Genomic DNA, 6,031 nt, shown 5'->3' on the forward strand with positions numbered 1-6,031 from the left:
AACTACTTAAGCTGTCCTAAGGCATACACATGCCCTCACCCATACATACTATACTCGTGTGCATGCACACACACACACTCAAATAAACTTTACAAAATTACCTTACGCACAAATTAAAATAATAAAAATGTAAAAGTTATCTTCAAATGCCATAAATGGCAGCAAACTAAATCCCACTGTCATATTTTAGCTTTCTGTCTCCGCCTTGGCTCAGACCTGAAGTACCACAACCAAGCTGGCATTGGTACAATATTATTTCTCAATAATAAACTTAAGGGATGAAAGTGCTCCTTCTTTGGGATCAATTCTACATTAAGCAACCTAAGAGTTACTAGGAATTGCTTTCTTCCCCCAGTTGTAAAAATACAAGAGAAATGAGGGAGATTTTGTTTCTATAGTGGGGGCAGGGAGCAGAACTAGGGATTGAGAACTTCACGCATGGCAAACAGTGAGCTGCAGCCCTAGCCCTCTTTCATTTTTCTTAATTAACTCTTTAAATTTAAATCCAACATGATATGTTTCATTACATTTTCCTACACGTGTTCATCATACTTTCTTCTAACTCATCCCACTCTTCCCCTGCCCTTCTTCTGCCCCTCTCTGGCTGCTTCTTTCCCCTTAAATAGTGTCCCCTCTGTTTTCATATCACATGTATTCTATTACCCTTCCCCCACTCCCTTGTTTCTCCTTTTCTTACACCCAGATTTCAGACTTCACTTTTAAGAACTAAAAAAACCAGCATTTTAAAATTTTGAATAAGTAGCTGCTTATTTACAAATTAAATCAATGTATTACAAGTCATTGTCTACAAATTAGAAGACTCTTGGGTCTGGGGATGCAGCCCAGTGAACAGAGGGCTTGTTTCCAATGTGTAAAATCCTGCTCCCAACTCCTAACACCAGATCTGGTAGTGCACAGCTGTAATCCTGGTATTTAGTGGAAACAGACGATCACAAGTTTAAGGTCATCCTAGGCTACATAGGCAAGTTCAGGCCAGTCTGGGATACATGGGGCAGTGCCTCAAAAACTAACTAAGACCCTAAACACTTTAGGTAAATAATGAAATGAGATTTCCAAAAACGCTGTAAAATTTACCCAATAACATGAAAATGGCTTTCTTAAACTGTCTACAATAAATTGATCAAGAGAGAAAAACAACTGACTTTGTATCAAATGAATTTTAACAAGGATTTTTCTGATTCTAATTTAAGAAGCACTGTAGTCACTAAAGATTAGTAAAAGGAACTTTTCATATGTTTAAAGGTACAAATACGATCTACTTAATCTGGGTCACCACAATTTGATTTTTGTCTAAAGATTTATTTATTTATGTATTTTATGTATATGGTACTTTGCCTGCATATACATCTGCACACCAGAAGATGGCATCAGACAGTTGTGAGCTGCTATGTGGGTGCTGGAATTGAACTTAGGACCTTTGGGAGAGCAATGAGAGTGCTCTTAGCCACTAAACCATTTCTCCACCCCATTTAGTTTTTAGTTTAGCACTTAGTCTAGATGTTCACAATAATGAACTATTTCTTTGACTCATAATATGTCCTCTATAACATACTTATAACTTAATAGCAATAGGTCAATCTTTGGTTAATACTGTCTACTTCTAACAGTGCAAAACAATTTCACTCACAAATACTGCTCTTTTAAACAAATATTTAATTAATACAAAACAATCAGTTTAGCATTAAGGAAATAAGGCTCCTTCCGATATTTCTTCATGACAAAACAGACAATAAATCTGAGTCATTTGGGTTCTTGAACTCAGCCCAAAGCTAATAATATCACATAGCCATGTTTGAAGTAGATAAATCTTTCCTATTATTGGGGAAGTAACTAAAAAGTGTATCTTGCTATAAAGTAAAAATAATTCTCATGGAATACATGTATTTAACATTTGCTCTGAGACATAATAGAAACTGTCTCTGATTAACCCATTTTTAAGTACATGTTTACTTAAACTAAAGCTTTACATTCAACAATAAGTGATCACCTATCATCTGCTAATAGGGTTTTTTTAGAAATAAAAGCTATTATACTTTATTAAAATATGTTTTTAAAATAGTATACTGTCTTTTCAGATAACTGCATATTCTGATAACTCTTCAAATTCCATTGCTATTTAAATATAGAAATTTAAGAAGGTAAAGCATAGCAAATGCTTTACATAAATGAAAATATACATAACTCCTTCATAACTAAGTAAAATTAAGCACAGTAGTACACATCTATTTTTCAGTAGCAATTTCTAAAAATGCTTTTCTTTTCCTTTCTTTCTTTCTTTCTTTCTTTCTTCTTCTTCTTTTTTTTTTTTCTTTTTTTTTTTTTTGGTCCCTCCAAACAGGGTTTCTCTGGGTAACAGTCCTAGCTATCCTAGAACTTTCTTTGTAGACCACACTGGCCTTGAACTCACAGAGATCCACCTGCCTTGCAAGTGCTGGAACTAAAGCTGTGTGCCACCAATGCCCAGCCAGAATTTTATAATACACCTTTAAAAATAAGACTACAGGTTTAAGAGATTAATACACAAAAATGAGTCCATTATTCTTATAAATTATGATGCTAATTTAAGAAGTAATTGTTGCCCTCATTAATAAGATATATAGTGAAACTTCTCTGGCTGCAGGCAGGCCAGGGTCACCAGGACGAGCGCCCCTGCTAGTCACAGCCACCATTAACAGCTATCACTTCACTATGACACTGGGCTGAAGGAAAAGGAAACGGGCAAAAGTTCTCAATTAAACAGGGATCAAAACGATACTTTATAATGACAACAAAAACCAAGTATGATCAAAATGCAGTCGCTAAAAATAACTTTTTTTAAAAAGTAATTTTATTCTATTACAGGTTTCCTACAAATCCACTAAACAGATAAATATGTAATCGCCCAAACTCAGCTATCATAGAAACAAAGACTTAGTTTCCTCCCAAGAGATCAAATGTTTCAGAATTCTCTGGGAACAGAAATTAAACACAACCTGTTAATAAATTTGCCTCCCCCATCCTAACTTGTACAGCAGCTACGTTGTTTATATACTGAAAATAAGGTACAACAAACCCTTAAAATTATTCCCTACTTTGCAGGAGTTAAAAGAGAAACAAAACCCAAAAGGAAGATTTTCTTATTTCTAACAATGTTTATGTGAAACCAAGTTACCCAATTACTTGATGTTTAGACTTGATCAACAACAATAACAAGAAACCCATAGTATGTATAGACAGTGTTTTCTCTTATTGTTACCAACCTTGTTCTAAATCACAAATCTTAACCATGGATCCCATACACTCTATCTAGGGTCTAGACTCACACACTCAGATTATTATGTAAATAAGTGACCCTGGAACCCTGTACAAACTCACCCACTACCCACCAACATTTCATCATATAATACTTCAAAGATTCTAAGTATGGTTCTGTACTCAATCACTGTCAGTCTTCAGGGATGAAACTCACTGGGATGTAAAACTACCTAATCCCATTATTTCCACACTTATAATCAGCTAGTTCATAGATTCCCAATATGAGTGCTGTTCTACGGTTGCTATAATGGAGTACGACTCACAAAGGGATGTGTGCTCTCCAGCCTTTTTAAGTACTACTGGATTGAAAGGCACTCATCTTCCAGTTGCTGCACAATCAAGGAGGTCATTAAACCCCACTAATGGCCCAATGATATCTTACTACTTATACTTAGTTCAACCCAGAAAAAAGACATCCCTCCCACTATGTAAATAAATTGCAATCAACCACACTTTTGAAAGTCCAGCTAAATGACACCTGACAGTTAATCTTCTGTCTTGAAGATTTTGACAATGGCATAAAATGGATTCAAGATCCTATTATAGCAATGGTTTTATTAAGTTCTATTAAAACAGACTAAGTCCACAACCCCATAGTAGGCAAATGGGCATGGGAAAGGGAATCAACATCTTATTCTTTTAACTTACATAATGATGATAGTATGCAATAAGACAAATTTAAGAGGCAGTAAAGCGTGGAGTGTCACCTTACCAAATATACAAACAACTGAAAATTATTAAAGCTTTAAAAACAAAAGAAAATAGAGACAAGACACAATATTGGGAAGAAAAGCATCCTTATATTCAGTTACGTTAACAGGTTTAGGTCTGTTTATACAGCTCCCTAAAAAATTTACTCTGAAACAAAATATAAAAACCAAAATACACAAAATTAGTTAAGAGTTGTATGTTTAACTGAAGATAAAAATTCTCAAAAATGTAAAACGTGTTACACTTAGCAAAACATTTTACTTTGACATAGTAGGTAAAAATGGGCGATTTAAGGCCAACGTAAACTATTATCTGTACCTAAATACATTTTTAATCTTTAAAAGTCCCTTGATGGTGGAATTTCCAAGACAAAGTGTTTTTTATTTTTTTCAAAAGTTGTGTTTTGTTTATTTGCCTTTCAGGAAAAACCAATAAAATTATTCAACTAAAAACAGCATTGCAATTTGCAATAAAATTGACGCATTTTTGTAAACGGTTTGGAGAAGGGGGGCAAGCCCAATCTTTTTCATGTAAACATAATAAGCCTGTAATATGCTGCAGACAAACGCACTGCATGGGGTGTGGAGGACCCGAGCTGATTAGATTACCACAACATCAGCCTTGGGGCCGCCATTTTTAGAATCTGTAAAGGACAAAAGAGGGAAATTACAGTTTTTACTCTCCGTCTCAGAAATTAAAGGGAAAGGGGGTCTGTTTCCCAATTAGGTATTGCTAACTCCAACCTACAGCTGAATGCACCTTACTTAATTCTTCCCAAGGTCTCCAGAACTCCAAACACCTTATATTATCCACATCTCTAAAGACTGAATAAAATAAGCAACACAGAAATTTACTCTAAGACTAACTCCACTGATTTCTCTTTGACTTTAAATTTGATCATTCTCGAGACAGCCTTCTAAATAGGGCGGATCTAGGCGGAACTAAGGCCAGTGAAGCAAGCACCCGGGATTGTTTTTTCTCTCCCTCCTCCCCGGTTTAGCACAGGGAACCGTTTGTTTCTCATCTCTAACTGCTGCCACTGCGTTGGTGCCAACCTTTCGGTCAAAATAAGCTTTTCTGAAATGAGCCATATTGTGAATTCTAAGGCTTTGGCACAGTAGAGGACGGCAGTAATGCAAGAAGAGCGGGGGAGGAGACTGGGAAGGCTGGGGTGACCACCTTAGGGGCGGGTTTACCCTCTCCCGGAGAGGATGAGGAGCTGTCTCTTTCCTACAAAGAGAGATGCCCAGGGAGTTTTTTTTACCCCCCTTCCATGTTTAGGAGAACATTATGCCAGAAAGTGACAAGAAATAAAGGCAGGAAGAAGAAAACGAGGCCTAAACGTCTTCTCTCCGCACCCGAAACAAGATGCAGCTAGAAAAGAGAGAGAGATGGCAGCTCCCGGGACCTCTCCGACACAAGCCCCAGCAGTCACAAGCCTCCTCCTTCACCCCGGTGGCCTGAACCCGCTGCCAGGGAGGAGGGCGCCCCCTCCCTAACTCCCACTCTCTCAAGGGGGTTTAACTGCCAGTTTCCCCTTCCACTACCCCAAAACCCGCCATAATGCCCCCACTGCTATGGACAGGCAGGATAAAGGACAAATCCGATTTCCACCAGCGACGTCCGGCCCCAGCAAAGGCGCCCCAGCCTCAGTGTGGACGCCCGGCTCCCGAGGGGCAGCGACCCCTTCCCCGGAGCCCTAAGTGCCCCCCACCGCAGACCCCACGACTTCCACGGACACGACAGGCACTGACCTGTGATGGTCACACACCAGACACCCGAACCCTCTGATCGGCTCGACCCCCGACGAGTCACTCCACACCTCGGCACTCCGACGACCCCCGACGACAGCCACTGCGGACCCGAATCGATTCCACACCCCCTCCCCAGGCAGCGGCGCGCAGTGTCTTCAGTGGGAACCCGGGAGTCGGGCGCTGCGGGCCGCGGCAGGAGTGCTGGGGAGGCGGCGAGGCTGTCCCGACTGTCTATGCCCCGTCTGCTGCCG

At 39.3% G+C, this 6,031-nt stretch overlaps 1 protein-coding gene across 4 annotated transcripts in view; it reads right to left on the reverse strand.

The window, feature by feature from the left end:
• Kmt2e (lysine methyltransferase 2E (inactive)) overlaps positions 1 to 5,916 on the reverse strand; it is a 67,837-nt gene extending 61,921 nt beyond the window's left edge. For 3 of the 4 annotated variants that reach the window (XM_041668648.1, XM_041668647.1, XM_041668645.1), the window contains exon 1: positions 5,781 to 5,913. The gene's annotated coding sequence lies outside the window, so the exon portion shown is untranslated. Of the gene's footprint in view, positions 1 to 5,780 lie in introns of all 4 variants that reach the window. The other variant, XM_041668646.1, reaches the window with a different exon arrangement.
• Positions 5,917 to 6,031: the final 115 nt, after the last annotated feature.

The sequence above is a fragment of the Microtus oregoni genome, unplaced genomic scaffold (assembly GCF_018167655.1).
Source record: "Microtus oregoni isolate MIOR12 unplaced genomic scaffold, Mior012 000018F_ref0000195, whole genome shotgun sequence".
NCBI classification, from domain to species: Eukaryota; Metazoa; Chordata; class Mammalia; order Rodentia; family Cricetidae; genus Microtus; species Microtus oregoni.